The 18,720-nt window shown below is 37.6% G+C and overlaps 1 pseudogene; it reads right to left on the minus strand.

Moving 5' to 3' along the window:
* Nucleotides 1-3,127: 3,127 nt before the first annotated feature.
* The window catches only part of LOC123825120, a 72,107-nt pseudogene continuing 56,514 nt past the window's right edge, over nucleotides 3,128-18,720 (minus strand).

Consider the following 18,720-nt stretch of genomic DNA (forward strand, 5'->3'; position numbering starts at 1 on the left):
TTTAACCTACAAGGTCTGTCTGGAAAAAGTCTAGCTATTGTTAATATAATGAGAACAGTTTGCACAACATCAATGTAACATGGCAGCTAAGGAGAATGGACTGGACTGCACATGTGTGAACAATGACGACTTCACTGTACTAGTCAGTGAGGGTGGTAGATGCCATTGAGTGAGCATGTGTAGTGTGTGGCCATCAAATTCAAAATGAGCAAATAGAGCAACAATTCTGCACCAAATTTTGTGTTAAGCTTGACCATTCTTCCACAGGAACTATTCAGATGATTCAGAAACCCACAGTTATGGGCAACTGATGACTGGTAGCTGCATCAAGACAACGTGCCTTGCATCAAGTCTGGTGCAGAGTCTTTTTGTGAAATATCAAATCACCCAGGTGACTCAGGTCTCCTACAGCCCAGATTTGGTGCCCTTCCCAAAACTGAAATCACTTTTGAAAGGGAGGAGAGTTCAGATCATTGATGAGGTTCAGGAAAATATGATGGGACAGCTGATGGTGATCAGAAGAACTGTGTGAGGTCCCAAGGTGCCTAATGTGAAGAAGACTGAGGCATCACTGTCTTATATACAATGTTTCTTGTATCTTGTATCTTCTTCAATAAATGTCTCTGTTTTTCATAGTGCTTGGCTGGATACCTTCTGGACAGACCTCAAATGTGCTGCCCCAGTGAGTACCTTTCTTTTTTTTTTAAACTGTTAGTGACTTTACAGAACCAAAGAGTAAGCAATAATAATACCAAAAAACTATATTTCTTTCTTTTTTTTCAAACTACATTTCTTTCCCCAAAACATTTGAGAAAGTAGAGTGACAAAAATATTTAAAAATGATAGTTGTACTTAATCTTCTTTGAGATATAATTGGTATTGTTTGCCTTCCTAGTCAAGTGAGATTTGTTTAAATCTCAGAGAAAACCCCATATGACCCACACTCTTATTACTGATTTCATTGTCCTTCTTTCCTAACATAAAGCAAAACAATCCAAGACAGCCCGGAGAGTGAAGGTGTGACTATGCAGGCAGATAGGGTGGTTTTATGTGTGAGCTCTCTCACTTACTAACTGGCTATCTTTGGGCAATTGACTTGATTTTTAGGAGATTCAGCTTTTTACTCTGTAAAACGTAGGTTACAAAATTTAGCTCCTAGGATTACTGACATTGTTAAATGACCTAGTGCAGGTAAAGCTCCTAGGCTAGAGCCTGGAACAAAGTTGACCCTCAACAAATATTAGTTTACTCTCTCCCTTGTTTCTTCTTACAGTGCCTTGAGTGTTACTTTGGCACATATGGAGACACTTAATAGCTTGCTAAATGAATGTATGAAGATTTTCTTCACTCCTGGGTAGAAAATTGCCCTCAATTTCTTCCTTTCTTTACTGATGACTTAAATGCAACACAGTATATCTGCTAATTTCCATGAAATCATTATTTTTAGAAAAAATAATTTATTTTATTTTCTTGTATATTTGCTTTTAAAAAGTTATTAATTCTTCTTTCATAAGAGTTATTAGAAGTCAAACAATTCAACTAGATAGATTCTACTTCAAAATACATTTGTCTTTCAAAAACAAGATAGTAGTTGTAAAAACAGTGTATTAAGAGAATAAAATAAAGTGATCTGAAATATGGGTAACGTATTCATACTTGAAAGTATAAACATATAAAGCCATTCAAATACACATTTATAAAGAGAATGAAAAGTAACTAAAATGGCATTTTATATATAAACTTTTTCTTAAAATATTACTCAAAAGAGGTGATATTATGAATTCCATTTCCCTCTTAAATTTTGTCTTTAATATTTCAGACTAATCTAAGGAGTTTGTTAACATTCTATTGTTTTGAAAGGTGAATTACATTAAACTATGTTTAATAAAATCACACTCTAACAGTATATTTAAATAGTCACATGTGGTAAAATTTAGAGAGGGCCACTTAGTAATTATGAGAAAAGAGATTCCCAAAATAAACCAAAATGAATAACCCTAGAAGATAAGAATGCAGTGATCTACTTTATTTGACAAAGATGTTGAATGCTGCCTTGCAGCTTTATGATTTTTTAAAAAAGATTTTATTTTATTTTATTTTTAGAGAGAGTAGAAGGGAGGGAGAAAGAGAGGGAGAGAGACATCTATGTGCAAGGGAGACATTGATCGGTTGCCTCCTATACTGGGGACCGGGCCCGCAACCCAGGCATGTGCCCTGACTGGGAATTGAACCTGCAACAGTTTGGTTTGCAGGCTGGCACTCAATCCACTGAGCCACACCAGCCATGGCAACCTTTGCAAATTTAATGGCCACAAAAAAATGGACCATGCTATTTAGGCATACAAGAGGCAACCAATCTGTCTTTCTCTTCCTCTCTTTCTCTTTCTCTCTTCCCCTGTCTCTAAAAATAAATTTTAAAGTATCTATAAAAAAGTAGACCATCACTTTCTTTAAAAAAAATACATTTTACCAACTATGTTATTACGGTTGTCCTATTTCCCCCCTTTATTTCCCTCTGCTCTGAACACCCCCTCCCACCCTCATTTCCCTCCCTTTAGTTCATGTTCCTTGGGTCATACATATAAGTCCCTTGGCTTTTCCATTTCCTATACTATTCTTAACCTCTGCCTGTCTATTTTCTACCTACCATTTATGCTTCTTATTCCCTGTACTTTTCCCTCCTCTCTCCCCTTTCCATTCTCCCGATGATAACCCTCCATGTGGTCTCCATTTCTGTGATTCCATTCCAGCTCTAGTTTTTGCTTAGCTCATTTTTGCTTTTTTTTTTTTAAGGTTTGGTTGTTAATAGTTGTAACTTTGTTGTCATTTTATTGTTCATATTTTTGATCTTCTTTTTCTTAGACAAGTCCCTTCACATTTCATTTAACAAGGGCTTGGTGATGATGAACTCCTTTAACTTGACCTTATCTGAGAAGCACTTTATCTGCCCTTCCATTCTAAATGATAGCTTTGCTGAATAGAGAGTAATCTTGGATGTAGGTCCTTGCCTTTCATGACTTTGAATATGTCTTAAAAAGTGGACCATAACTTTCTTCAACTTCTTCAACGTTTGCATGCCTGGAAGACCAGTAAATGGCAGGGCATAGGAAGTAAGTGTAAGTTTAGTTCAGTTGTCTATGGGCAGGAGTGACTTCATTCCCATTCGCCCCACTTGTAGACATGGTAACTTGGAATAGTTCTTGAGAAGCTGTTTGATGGCAGCATGGTGGACATGTAACTCTGAGGCCAAAGAATGTTTTTCTTTTTCTTGCACTTGGTGTGTTAACTCTCAAAAACTACTTGCTTTGCTGTTGGAGCTTTGCATGCAGTGGCTTTACATCCTCAAAAGTCATCAAATTCAATTCCTCTCTGCTGTAATGTAGATGCTGGGTCTAGGCATTTGCCTGCTGTTTAGAGATTGTCTCCTCTTTGTTCTATGCCTGGTTGTGACCATGAGGCCACAATACCCTACCATGGCATAAAGTAAGTGGCACCGGAATCTTGTAGCATAGCATGCCCAAAGTCTGTATTTTCCCTCTGTTCCATATATATTTTTAAATCCTCACATGAGGACATTTTTTTGTTGCTGAGAGAGAGAAAGAGAGAGACAGAAACATCGATTGGCTGCCTTCTCACATGTGCCCTGACCAGGGATCCAACCCACAGTCTGGGTACATGCCCTGACTGGGAATTGAACCAATAACTCTTTGGTCCATAGGATGATGCTCCAACCAACTAAGATACACCTACCAGGGCTCCGATTCTTTATATAGGGTCTGAGAGGCCACTTGTACTTCCATCCATCTACTTTGCAGAATACTTTGGTACTTGGGAATCAAATTGAGGGGATAACTTTTCATCTGGCTTATGTCTGAAATTAAACAGGTGATGCTGGGGATTGTTAGAACATTCAGAACCTGGCCTTCAGTTGGTTAGAGCATCCTCCCAATATGCCAGGGTTGCAGGTTCAATCCCTGGTCAGGACACATACAAGAATCAACCAATGAATGTATAAATAAGTGGGACAACAAATTGATGTCTCTCTTTTTCTCAAATCAATCAATAAAAAAAACTTCAAAATCTGAATCCACATCCTTATTTTCTGCATACTGTACAATCCAGTTTATCTTCTTACTCAAAATGGTTTTAACATCTTCATAATAACCACTTTTTGAAAACTTAGATCAAGGACAATCTTAGTTTGCAATCAAATGGTATTTTTCAAAGCAGTCTTTATGGCCCCATAACAATGTGGTATGCAAGGGATTAGATTTTGATACTCTTTCAATACTTAGCTCTAAACAAACATAGCAGAAGGAGAGTATTTCTTTGTTCCCAGTTTACAAACACTGCAAATATTGTCATCATTCAAATCAATGTTTACAAACAGCTCCTCTTCATTCACTGTGCACCGTCCAGCTCAGTGCACAGCTGCAGCCATTCCACATGTCTAGGGCTCCTACACTTTGTCTTTATTTCAAATAAATCTCAGTTGTACATTATTGTACACCCCTGAAAGATTTGGAAGCAAAAATATGAAAAATGACAGAATAGAATAGACCCAGTGTTTATAGTTTATAGTTATAGTAAATGAATCAAAGGAAGAGACAGGATTGTAAAAGCATCATTAAAGTGCCCTGCAAAGGCAGAAAAGTTCAGACAGTTATACAGTTATGTTAAGTTCAGACAGGCATAAAATTATATTAAGATAGACTTCTGGCTATAAGGAAGTGAAAGGTTGACAAATCTTTTTCCCGCAAACAGCTATAAAACTGTACAAAATTTTCAGCCCTGTCTGGGTGGCTCAGTTGGTTTAAGCATTGTCCCATCCAGCAAAATGATTATGAGTTTGAGTCTGGTTACGGCACCTACTTAGGCTGCAGGTTCAATCCCCTTTCAGGGTGCGTATGGAAAGCAATGGATCAATGTCTCTCTCTCTCTCTTTCTCTCTCTCTCTCTCTCCCTCTCTCTCCCTCTCCCCCATCACACCTTCCTCCCTCTTTTTCTCCTTTTCCCTCTCTCTAAAATGAAACATACAATTGGGTGAAGACTTTAAAAACTACAAAATTTTCAAAATCAATCATTTCATGGTGCTGGGAATCTATAAGGCTCAGCAAACAGTAAATTAAAACCTGTATATTCATTAACAATTGCTGAACAATAGGAGTCTTCAACTGAAGAATGAGTGTACTACCCTAGGGCTGCCTCCATCTGCTACCCTAGTTTGTTGAGGCTGTTCTTTTAGGGTGGTGCTGGCTATGAAAACCAGTAGCTTTGCTGCTGCAGAAACCCTGGGCTTGGGAGCCTGGTGTGAGGTTGGGATCCCCTTGCTCCTCAAGGGAGACCTCCGCAGATGAGATATCCCTCCTGATATTTATCCACCTCACATGAGTGCGGGACAGGCCTGTCCCATGTCTCTGCCTCTCCTACCAGTCTCAATGTGGTTTCTCCTTTATATTCTTAGTTGTTTGTTTTTTTGGTATTGACTTTTGTAAGTACTTTATAAATTTTTGATATTAATCCTTTATCAGGTATATCAGCAAATATGTCCTCCCATTCTGTGGGTTGTCTTTTTATTTTGTTGATGTTTTCTTTTGCTGTGCAAAAACCTTTTAGTTTGATGTAGCCCCATTTGTTCATTTTTTCTTGGTTTCCCTTGCCTGGGGAGATATACCTGATAAAATATTGCAATAAGCTATGTCTTCCAACTTTGTTGTTCTTCCTCAGGTTCACTGTTGCTATGTGGGATCTTTGTGGCTCCATATATATTTTTGAAATATTTGTGCTAGTTCTGTGAAATACATCATTGGAATCTTGATAGGAATTGTGTTGAATCTATAGGTTGCATTGGGTAGAATGGGCAGTTTAATGATGTTAATTCTTCCTATCCATGAACACTATATGTGCTTCTACTTATGTGTATCTTCTTCAATTTCTTTATTGTCTTATAATTTTCCAAGTGCAGGTTTTTTACATCCTTGGTTACAGTTTTGAAGCAATTCTAAGTGGGACTTTTTTAAAATTTCCCTTTCTGTTAGTCTGTAATTAGCATATAAAATGCAACTGATATTTGGATATTAATTTTGTGTTCTGCTACTTTGATGAAGTCATTTATCAGTTCTAGTAGTTTCTTGGTGAAATCTTTGGGGTTTATTTTTTTATTGTTGTTCAAATACAGTTGTCTCCATTGTCACCCCACCACAGCCCCCTGCTCCACACGTCCCTGACTCCCACCCTTGGATCTACCCCCTTTGGCTTTGTCCATATGTCCTTTATACATATTCCTTGATGGACCTTCCCTCTTTCCCCCCATTATCCCTCTCCATCCCACCTCTGGTTACTGTCAGTTTGTTCTTGATTTCAATGTTTCTGGTTCTATTTTGCTTGCTTATTTGTTTTGTTGATTAGGTTCCACTTAGAGGTGAGATCATATGGTGTTTGTCTCTTACCACCTGGCTTGTTTCACTTAGCATAATGTTCTCCAGATCCATTCATTATGTTGCAAAGGGTAGGAGCTCCTCCTTTCTTTCTCCTACATAGTATTCCACTGTGTAAATGTACCATAGTTTTTTGATCCACTCATTTCTGGTGGGCATTTAGGTTGCTTCCAGCAGTTGGCTATTGTAAATTGTGCTGTTATGAATATTGGGGTGCATAGGTTCTTCTGAACTGGCATTTCAGGATTCTTAGGGTATAATCCCAGCAATGGTATTGCTGGGTGAAAAGACAGTTCCATTTTTAGTTTTGTAAGGGAATTCCATAGTGTTTTCCACAGTGGCTGCACCAGTCTGGATTCCCACCAACAGTGCACAAGTGTTCTCTTTTGTTTACAGCCTCTCCAGCACTTGTTTCTTGTTGATTTGTTTATGATGGCTATTCTGACTGGTGTGAGGTGGTATCTCATTGTGGTTTGAATTTGTGTCACTCTGATGGCTAGTGATGTTGAGTACCCTTTCATATGTCTCTGGGCCCTCTTTATGGCCTCCTTGGAGAAGTTTGCTCAAGTCCTTTGCCCATTTTTTAATTGGGTTCTTCTTCCTGGAGTGGAGTCATGTGAGTTCTTTATATATTTTGGAGATCAAACCCTTGTCTGAGGTTCATTGGCAAATATATTTTCCCATACAGTTGGTTCCCTTTTCATTTTACTACTATTTTCTTTAGCCATGTAGAAGCTTTTTATTTTGATATAGTCCCATTTGTTTATTCTTTCCTTTATGTTCCTTTCTCTAGGGGACATATCAGTGAAAATATTGCTGCATGGAGTATCTGAAACTTTTCTGCCTATGTTCTCCTCTAGGACTTTTATAGTGTTGTGACTTATATTTAAGTCTTTTACCCATCTTGAACTTATTTTTGTGTATGGTGTAAGTTGGTGCTCAAGTTTCATTTTTTTGCATGTAGCTATCCAGCTTTCCCAATACCATTTGTTGAAGAGGCTATTTTCACTCCATCTGATGCTTCTGCCCCCTTGTTGAATGTTAACTGACCATAGAGACTTAGGTTTATTTCTGTGCTCTCTATTCTGTTCTATTGATCTTTGTGTCTGTTCTTATGTCAGTACCAGACTGTTTTGATTACTGTGGCCTTGTAATATAGTTTGATGTCAGGTATTATGATCCATCCTACTTTGTTCTTTCTCAGAATTTCTGGGGCTATTTGGGGTTATTTATGGTTCCATATAAATTTTTGAAATGTTTTTCTATATCTGTGAAATACGTCATTGGTATTTTGATAGGGATTGCTTTGAATCTATAAACTACTTTGGGTAGTATGGACAGTTTGATGATGTTAATTCTTCCAATCCAAGAACATAGTATGTGCTTCCATTTATTTGTATCTCCCTTGATTTCTTCCTTCAGTGTTGTGCAGTCTTTTGAGTATAGGTGTTTTACCTCCTTGGTTAGGTTTATTCCTAGGTACTTTATTTTTCTTATCACTATATCAAATGGAATTTTTTTCTTGATTTCTGTTTCTGACATTTCATTGTTTGTATACAAAAATGCCTTAAATTTCTGAATATTGAAATTGTATCCTGCCAAGTGAATTTGTTTTGCCAAATTCACTTATTGGGTTGAGTAGTTTTTTGGTGGAGTCTATAGGATTTTTTATGTACACTACCATGTCATCTGCACACAATGCCAGTTTTGCTTCCTCCTTTCCAATTTGGATGCCTTTTATTTATTTTTCTTGTCTGATGGCTGTGGCTAGGTCTTCTAATACTATGTTGTACAGAAATGGTGAAAGCAGACATCCTTGTCTTGTTCCTGATCTTAGTGGGAAAGCTTTTAGTGTTTGCCTGTTGAGTATGATATTGGCTAAAACTATTCTTAAAAAAATAGAGGATGCAGCAATTCTACTTTATTGGTTGGTAGGTCAGATATCACCCAATTCATGATGAGAAACTCAGGTTGTGTGGTAACTTGATGGCAGAAAACAGGTGAATCTTGGAGAAAGACAGTGGATTATCATAAACTTAACCAACTGGCGACTTGGATTGTAGTTGATGTTTCAATTGTGGTTTCATTGATTGAACAAATGGACATATCTTGCTGATATCTGTTATGTAGTATTGACCTTGTGAATTCTTGATAATTGATAGATTTCAGTGATTTTGGGTCTCCTGAAATTATTGTCATTTCAAAGTTCTGTACAGTAATTCTGGAAATGTTTGATTATTTTCCTTTGGGGAAGGCTTAGAGAAAGATGGATAGTATAAATTTTAGTATACCAGAGTTCTTCCTCAAGGAACTGATCCTCCCCTTAATTGAATGGGTTCTATAAACTAGCTGAAGTATGAGAACTGATTGAGGGATGATGGCTCTGTTTTATTATTCTAGTTAGAACACTTTAAAGATGCTGGGGCTCTCCTCACAAATTTATTTCTCACAAATATGGCGAAAGGTGTGTCCTCTAGATCCTCCTGGAGTGAGTGAGCAGTTTTTACATGGTAAATCAGCTCTAACCTTCCAAACTCCTTAAGCTTTCAGATATCTTCCTTTGTAGTATATCAGGGCAATTCTGGAATTTCTTCATTTAGTATGAGCTATTTGTCTATGTTTCAGCCAGCCTACCAAATAAACTGTTATAGCCATTTTAATACTCTGAGCTAAAATATTGAATCTGGAATATCTGTTTGGTGGCCCATATCATTACATTTGACCTGATCTGATTTTATATCCCTTCTACCATTATTCTATACCCTTAATATTTATTCCCCACATGTCTTTTCCATATTTCTGTCTGTATAAATAAGAAAAATCATGCAGTTCTTTTATAATACTCATATGGGGATATATTTATTGATTTTAGAGAGGGGGGGGAGAGAGAGAGACAGAGAGAGAAACATCAATGGGCTGCCTCCCATATGCACCCTGATTGGGGACTTAACCCACAACCTAGTATGTGCCCTGACCAGGGATCAAACCTGAAACCTTTTGGTGTATGGGTTGATGCTCCAACCATAAGCCACATGGCCAGGCCTATGCAGCTTTTTTGGTGTGTAGCATACTTCTTCCTTGGTCATCCTTTGTACCTCACCCTTTAGGGCCTTCTGGGATTTGAATCTAGATCTAGAACCTATGTGGGGGCAGGGGTAGCTCCCAAGGAGACTCAGAGGTATCTTGCAGGGCAACTACTTCAGGGAAGACCATTACAAATTATTCAGGCAAAGCAGGAGTAACCTCCTCAGATGGGGATGGAAGGGCTGTTTCCACTGGCAAAGAAACTTAGCAGAGTTTAGAGGGTCAATGTCCCCAGCTTCACTGGGGTCTTCTCATATGTCCTTATTCTAACTGTCAAGGGTTACTTTTTATCTACATAAACATACTTTAAATTTTACTTTAGAATTTTCATACTTAATTTTTGTTGCATTTTAATTGAGCAATGTCACAATACTTTAAAACTAGACTAGAATTTAATGTGTAAAGTGTCATTTCAAGTGTGAAAATATTCCCAACCATACAACTTAATAAAAATCTAATTCAGTACATTAAAATTTAGACAACATTGGAATGTGAAGACTATTGAGACTCATGATCTATGCAAGCATTGCAATCCTGGAATAATTCAGTCATTCAAAATTCAATAAACATATTGAATACTTCCTATATGCTTGGCCTTGTGTTGGGTGCTGGGAATATAAATACAATTAATATTTAATTCTGAACTCTAGGAGTATACAGTCTAGTGAAATCAAAAGTGTGAGTCACTGCTTATTCTCACCAGACTTCCTGTTTTACGGTAAGAGCCAACAATCAATAGCAATCAGGGTCACCAGATGATCATCTGTGTCCCAAAACTTTGGCCAGCCTGCCCATCTGAACTACTCTTAAATGTAAGTAGGGACAATAGTTCCTTGTGTAAAATGGGTTGGGAAGTTGATGAGATGCAAAATAGCACAGAATTAGGCACTCTGTAAGTAGTAGCTTTTATGAGTCAATTTGAAATAGTATATCTTGACTCAAAATTACAGAGCAAGTGGTGTTTATACCACTGCAAAGTCACAAGAATTTGGGTAAGGAAATCATCTGTGAGTCCTTCCCTTTCTATTCCCTTAGGAGAAAAGGTTGTAGACTTAAAATGAGCTTAATGGAATTCTTCTCTGGTTATTGCACAACAGAAGAATAACTCTTCTTCCTTCATATTGCTCTATTACCTGTTCTCATAGAATCAAGTTACTTATCTTCCTAGCAGTTATCGCAACTTGTAATTAGGCATTGATGAGCTTGATTACTTGATAATGTCTAACTTCCCTCAGACTAAAGGCTCTATGACAGCAGGGATCATGTTTGATTTTGCCTGTCAGCAAATCTCTAGACTTTAGCACAATCCCATATGCTTGATCACCAGTTAGTAAGCAAAATGAATAAATGGATGAATGATCAGTTCAGAGTAAGGCACTAAAGGGGTTTCTATTAATATTATGAAAAGACTATCCTTGGTTCACACCATTCTATGAGTGGAAAGTGATATATTAAACAAGAGAACAAGGAACTTCTGGCCAAGATGGAGGCATAGGTAGACACATTGTGCCTCCTTGCACAACCAAAATAAGGACAACAACAATTTAGAAACAAACAAACAAACAAAACAACAACCAGTACTGACAGAAAATTGAATTGTATGGAAGTCTGACAACCAAGGAGTTAAAATAAACACATTCATCTAGATTGGTAGGAGGGGCAGAGTCAGGTGGCTGAGAGGGGTCTCAGCAAAAAAAGTGGTGGCTGGCAGACCCCAGGCATGGGGTGGCAGTGGGCGAACCTAGCGAGGTGGTGGATTGTGCAGGGGCACGACATGCGAGGCAGCTGGTGGACCAGGTGGTCCCACATTTGCGCACAGATAAACCAGGCAAAACTGGGGAGCAAGACAGACTGTGCAACACAGGGTGCCAGCTTGGGGAAATAAAGGCTCAAAACACTGATTGAAAACACCTGTAGGGGTTGAGGTGCCAGAAGAAACTCCCAGCCTCACAGGAGAGTTCCTTGGAGAGACCCACAGGGTCCCAGGATGTACACAAACCCACCCACATGGGAATCAGCACCAGAAGGTCCTACTTTGCTTGGAGGAAATGGGGGAAGTGACTGAAATCTGAAAGAGAGCAGAGCAAGCACCACTGTTCCCTCTCATACTCCTCCCCCACAAAGAGTGTCATAACCCAGCAATGTGGGTTGCCCTGTCCTGGTGAATACCTAAGCTTCTGCCCCTCACTACATAACAGGTGCATCAAGACAAAAAAAAATGACCCAAATGAAAGAACATATCAAAGCTCCAGAACAAAGACAACTAAGTGACAAAGAGATAGCCAACCTATCAGATGCACAGTTCAAAGTACTGGTGATCAGGATGCTCACAGAATTAGTTGAATTTGGTCACAAATTAGATGAAAAAATGAAGGCTATGCTAAGGGAAATAAAGGAAAATGTACAGGGAATCAATAGTGATAGGAAGTAAACTGGGACTCAAATCAATGGAGTGGACCAGAAGGAAGAAAGAAACAACCAAATAGAAAAGAATGAAGAAACAACAATTCAAAAGAATGAGGAGAGGCTTAGGAACCTCCAGGACATCTTTATACATTTCAACATCCAAATTATAGGGGTACCAGAAGGGGAAGAGGAAGAACAACAAGTGGAAAGTTATTTGAACAAATAATAAAGGAGAACTTCCCCAATCCAGCAAAGGAAATAGATTTCCAGGAAGTCCAGGAGGCTCAGAGAGTCCCAAAGAAGTTGGACTCAAGGAGGAACATACCAAGGCACATCAGAATTACATTACCCAAGATTAAAATGAAGGAGAGAATCCTAGAAGCAGCAAGAGATAAAGAGACAGTTCCTTACAAAGGAGTTCCCATCAGACTGTCAGCTGATTTCTCAAAAGAGACCTTACAGGCAAGAAGGGGCTGGGAAGAAGTATTCCAAGCCATGAAAGGCAAGGACCTACATCCAAGATTACTCTACCCAGCAAAGCTTTCATTTAGAATGGAAGGGCAGTAAAGTGCTTCCCAGATAAGGTCAAGTTAAAGGAGTTCATCATCACCAAGCCCTTATTATATGAAATGTTAAAGGGACTTATCTAAGAAAAAGAAGATAAAAAGCATGTACAATAAAATGACAGCAAACTCACAATGATTAACAACCACATCTAAAACAAAAACAAAGTAAGCAAACAACTAGAACAGGAACAGAACCACAGAAATAGAGATCACAGGGAGGGTTAGCAACAGGGAAGTGGGAGGGGGAGAGAGGGGGAAAAGGTACAGAGAATAAATAGCATAGATGGTAGGTAGAAAATAGACGGCGCGGGGGGGAATGTAGAAGCTAAAGAACTTATAAGTATGACACATGGACATGAACTAAAGGGGAGAATGTGGGTGGGAGGGGGTGTGCAGGGTGGAGGGGAGTGAAGGGGAGAAAATGGGACAACCGTAATAGCATAATCAATAAAATATATTTTAAAATAAAAATAAAAAACTAAGAGGACAAAATACAAAAAATATTGAAAAGGAGGAGAAAATACTATTGTTTACAGATATGATTATATATGGAACAACCAAGTAAATCAACTAAAAAAACTATTAGAAATGATAAGAAAGTTTTAGTCATCTGAACAAAGTATATTTATTAAAATCAATGGCTTTCTTGTATTCCAACAATAACAAGTGAGAAAATACAATGGGAAAAAATCTCCTTCACAAGAGCAAGAATAACAAAAAAAGATACTCAGGGAAAGTCTAGCAGTGTTTTTCATACTTGTAGAGAGAAAACTATACAATTCTATGGTGGGACATAAAAGATCTTAGAATAAACAAAAAAGGCAATCTGTTTTTAAAAAAGATTTTATTTATTTTTAGAGAAAGAGGAAAGGAGGGAGAAAGAGAGGGAGAGAAACATCAATGTGTGTTGCCTCTCACATGCCCCCAACTGGGGTCCTGGGCCATAACCCAGGCATGTGCCCTGACTGGGGATTGAACCCATTCCCTGGGGAACCCATTCGCTGGGGATTGAGAGACCATTTAGTTCGTAGGCTGGCACTCAATCCACTGAGCAACACCAGCCACAGCAAAATAGGCAATCTTTCTTTTACATAGGGCTATTTTATATTATGCAAGTCACATGAATATGATAGTGTAACTGATAATGCAGAAGAATACAGAACAAGAGATAAAATTCCTCTTTATCAACTTTCACTCTCAATTCTTTTTGTAGATGTAACATGTACAACTTTTTACACCACTTTTTAAGAGTTTATTTACAAATATGCATGTGTGTGTATATATATACTCATATTTATATATTTTCTTTTTCACATATGGAAGAGTACTATATTTTTGTCCTGTAACTTTTTTTGCAGTGTGTTTACTCTCTCTTCTTGGGTAATTCCTACTGCTCTATTCCAGTTCACTCTTTCTTTCCTATGTCTCCTCTATTTTTTGTTGAGCCTACCCACTGAGCTTTTTATTTCAGTTATTGTTTTTTCAGTACTAAAATTCCCGTTTGGTAGACCTCAAAAGTTCTTATCACAAGAAAAAAAACAACTATGTGTGGTGATGGATGTTAACTAGACTTATTGTGGTGATTGTTTCATAATATGTACAAATACCCATTGTTATGTTGTGTGCCTGAGACTAATGTAATGTTGTATCCATTATACTCAAGAAAAAAGACAAAACTAACAAGCAAGCAAATTATAACCAGAGATATTGAAATTAAGAACAAACTGACAATAACCAGAGGGGAGGTGGGACAGGATAATGGGGCGGGGAAGGGGGATAGGTTGTCAGGAACAACTATAAAGGACACGTGGACAAAACCAAAGGGGGTAGGATTGAGGGTGGGAAGTGGGGATGGCTGGGGTGGGGGGCAAATGGAGACAACTGTACTTGAACAACAATAAAAAAAAGATGAAACTAAAATTTCCATTTGGTTCTTCTTATATCTTCTCTTTTTTTGCTGAGGCTATTTTATCTTTTGTTTCCAACATGTTCATAATTGCTCATTAAAGAATTTTTATCATGGTTGCTTTAAAATACTTGTGAATAATTCTATTATGTCTATCATATTAGTACTGGCATGTACTGTATTTTTTTTTTTGCATTCATTTTGAGGTCTTGGTATGATGAGTGATTTTTTTTAGAATTGAAACTGGGACATTTTTGTACTATGTTATGAGACCTAGGAACTTATTTAAAGCACTTGTTTAAGCTGGCTTTCTCTGATACTGCTCTATCAGTGGAAGGTGGGAAAGGGTACTGCCCTATTCCCACCAGGAGAATGTAGAAGTCCAGGTTCCCCACTGACACCCTGAGGGGGTGCTCCTTGCTATCGCTGGCTGGAGTGGAAGTTTGGGCCCATTGCGTGGTCTCCGTGGGCACTGTCGTGAAGCAGCCTCTATGCTGCTGGGTAGTGGTAGAAGTCCTGATCCTCCATGAAGCCTCCTCTGAAATCACCGTGGGGAGAGCATGGGGACACAGCTTTCAAGTTTACTGAGAGTGGAGTCTAGGTTTCTGGTGGGACCTTTGTTGGCATCAGTGGAGGTGGGGCCACAGTATTTTCTGTGTCATTGGCTGGAGCACAGCAGCGATTGTCTAAAAGTTTTCTGTCTTACTAAGTTGCTGCATTTCTGGTACTCTGGCTAGAGAGAAAGCTTTTGTTGGGGCTTCTTTGTTTGCACCTGTTGGCATTTCCAGGTTGCCAGCTTCTTCAGCTCCAAGCCTGGGATATAGGACACAAAAGAAAATCCAAGAACTGACACGCTGTGAAAGCCTGCTTTCTCTTCACCTTTCAGAGCCTTCTTATGTCGGCTTTAAATACAATGTCCAGGACTTTGTTGTAGTTAGAGGGAGGAATAGGAATAAGTATGACTATTCCATCTTACCAGACTCAGAATCCCTGACACTTGATGTTAAAAAACTATGATGTCTTCTTGATTCTTCCATGTAACTACCTATGACTATATATAGTATTATATAAGGATAGAGGACTGTAAACTATATAGACCCTCTCTACTGATAAATTATTAAGTGTTTTCTAGATTCAGTATTGTGGAAACTAATTCTCCCTAGCAATTCAGAAATTCAATGAAATCAATGTGAGTTGACAAAATGAACTAGTTATGGAAACTTATGTAAAAAAATGATAAGGGAACAACTATAAAAGACACATGGACAACACAAGGTGGGGTAGAAACAGGAGAGGCAGGTGGGGAAGGTTGGGATGGGGAAGAGTGGGGAAAAGGCAGAAAACTGTACTTGAACAACAATAAAAATCAAAAGTTAAAAAAATAAAAATAAATAAAAAATTTCAAAATTTTAAATATTATAATTTTATTCTATAAAAGATAATGAAGAAATTTGATAACTTAATAAGAGTTAATTTTATTTTTATATGTAAATAAATGTTTTAGGCCAGGTAATCTCAGGATGATAAGATCTCACTTAGTCCATGAACAATAAAAGAAATTATCTGAATTGATCAGTGGAAATATTCAACAAAATAATTTAATTCCACTTCACAAAAAAATTTTTCCATGAAAATAACCTATGATGGATAAGAACTGACCAATTTGTAAAGAGAGTCACTTTATTTTATTAAATGAAACTCTTTGGCTATTAGGGTGCTACTAGATATAATGCTTGCTTACTAAAAATAAATCAACAAAATATGTGTGGGAAAAAAAGTAATGGTAAGGGAACCTGACTACCAAATAGTCAATATATTATAAACTACTATAGAAATTACAGTAGTGTGATATTGATGTAGGTATAGACAGATCAGTGGTTTAGAAGAGACAATCTAGAAGTAGATATCAGAATAAATGAGAATTTAGTATGTGATGAAGGCAGCATATTTAATAAATGGATTTATGGCAACTTTTTATTTTTTAAAAGACTTTATTTATTTTTTAGAGAAAGGGAAGAGTAGGGAGAAAGAGAAGGAGAGAAACATCCATCAGTTGCCTCTTACACACCCTCATCTGGGGACCTGGCCCACAAGCCAGGCATGTGCCCCAACTGGGAATTGAACCAGTGAGCTTTCTGTTTGCAGGCCAGCACTCAACCCACTGAGCCACACCAGCCAGGGCTGGCAACATTTTTAAAGTTAGCAACTCTGCAAAAAATAATAATAAAGTTGATTCTATTGTTAATAACAATAATAAATTCCAGATTGTTAAAGAAGCAAAGTGCCAAAAGGAGATCATACAGCTCCTACAGAGAAAAAGTTGGATGACTGTTTTTATTGTGGAGGTGGTGAAGGCCTTCTTAGCATGAAACAAAAGAATAGGCTCAAATTTGATCACATAAAGTGAAAAGTAAATTCTAGGAAGTAAAAACCATCTTAAACAAGGTTAAAGACACATTATCTGAATAGACATCTCTCCAGACATCTATGAAGATGAGACATCTGTAACATGTAAAAGAAAAGGGTTGATTTTTCTATTATAAAATGTTTAAGTTAATAAAGATGAATGTACCTAAAAAAAGATAAAGCACATGTAAAGGAAATCAAATGAAATCAAATAGGCCCAAAACATATAAAGTATGTTTGCAATCATTAGTTATCAAAATTATGCAAATGAAAATGAGATATTTTTCATTATTCTGATTGGAAAAGAGAACAATTTTTTGGCAAAACCTGATATCACGGTGAGTGTGGAGACATTTGCCTTCACTCACTGTCAATATAAACGCACTTGGGGTGTGTCTGGAGGGGCTGTGGCAGCACGCACCCTAATTTTAAGTTGGAATACCCTCTGATCCCGTAATAGTTTCAGGAATGTGCCCTACATTTTCATCTTAGTGCAGTTTATAAGAGCAAAATAAAAATGAAAATAGCTTAAAAGTTTATCAGTAAAGGGTTAGTTGGAAAAAAGTGGTGCATCTATGCATTGTATGCTCTCAACAGTTAAAACTGGTGAAGCAGATCTCATTATTGACATGGACAAATGTTTAAGATGTTGAATAAAAAATGCCAGGTAACTTTTTAAATAATGCTATTTCTATAAATCTTTTTCTCTCCCCCACCCCTCCTTCCAAGATGTGTGCGTCTGTGTGCGTGTGTGAACTCTGAGAGACTCTAAAAGGAGAAGAGATTTACTCTAGGAGCTGGGACCTCAGTTCTCGAACATCTCCCATCTCAAACAATTTGGTTCTTGACCAAGTTATTCATGGAAATGATGTCTTGGTTGTCAAACAAAACCTCGGGTCCCTACCCTATGACTCTTTCATGCTGATACCTGTATGATCGGTCAGGTCTCTCAGGGGACAGACAAAGGAGATTTGGCTGTTGAACAAATTGCTTCTCAAATAGCCTTTTAGAATGAAGTAAGTTTGAGAACCAAGGTTCCACTGTATAATACACTTCATTTTTTTTGTACTGTTAGAATGAGGAAAGAATGTGTATCATGTTTAAAATCAGAAGAAAAAGTTATTTTCATTAAAAATGTAATGGCAGCCATCACTAAAGAAAATCTCAAGGATGTTCATAGCATATACTACAATACTAATATACAAATCACACAAATGCACATGCAAGATAATAGTCTGTGCCATCTTTTCATCACCCAAGTGGCATGTAAACATTTTTGTGCATGCTAAAGCACTTTTTTTGTGTGTTACTAACATTCACGAGCAGATAACACAGGATGTCTTGCCCCAGAGTACGCTGCCAAAGACTTTTATTACCATGAAATGATGTGATGTAATGCAGTAGTGTCAGTTCTAGGTCTGTCCGGCTGGGAAATCTAGGCTAGTTACTTAGCCTCTCTGAATCTCAGCTTTCTTCTTTGTAAAAATAATATTTGCACTGTTTACTTAAACAGAATTGTAAAGATCAAATGAGATGATGTATGTGAAAACATTTTCTGAGCTCTAAAATACAAGAGTAGTTACTATTAATCATGTTTATTAGAAAGGAAAACTGCCACTAACAACTGAGAGGATATTATCCCATTTAAAATGATGTCGAACAGAGAACTTTGGAAGAAGATGAAATGGGAAGGGTAAGCCTTAAATCTAGAATTAGAATCAAACTTTAACTCTGGTACATTTCTACTAAAAATTGTAGGATAACATTTCAATACTTTGAATCAAATAAAACCCAGATGCAATTGCTGCATGGTGATAGGTAAGAGAAAGAAAGTGTAATCCAATCAATTAGGAAGACTCTGATCCAAAATGAAACAGTTTTCTCTCCCCACTAGTCAGGCAGAAATCCAGTTATT

This window comes from Phyllostomus hastatus, unplaced genomic scaffold (assembly GCF_019186645.2).
Source record: "Phyllostomus hastatus isolate PE091 unplaced genomic scaffold, TTU_PhHast_1.1 phas_contig_62, whole genome shotgun sequence".
Taxonomy (NCBI): domain Eukaryota; kingdom Metazoa; phylum Chordata; class Mammalia; order Chiroptera; family Phyllostomidae; genus Phyllostomus; species Phyllostomus hastatus.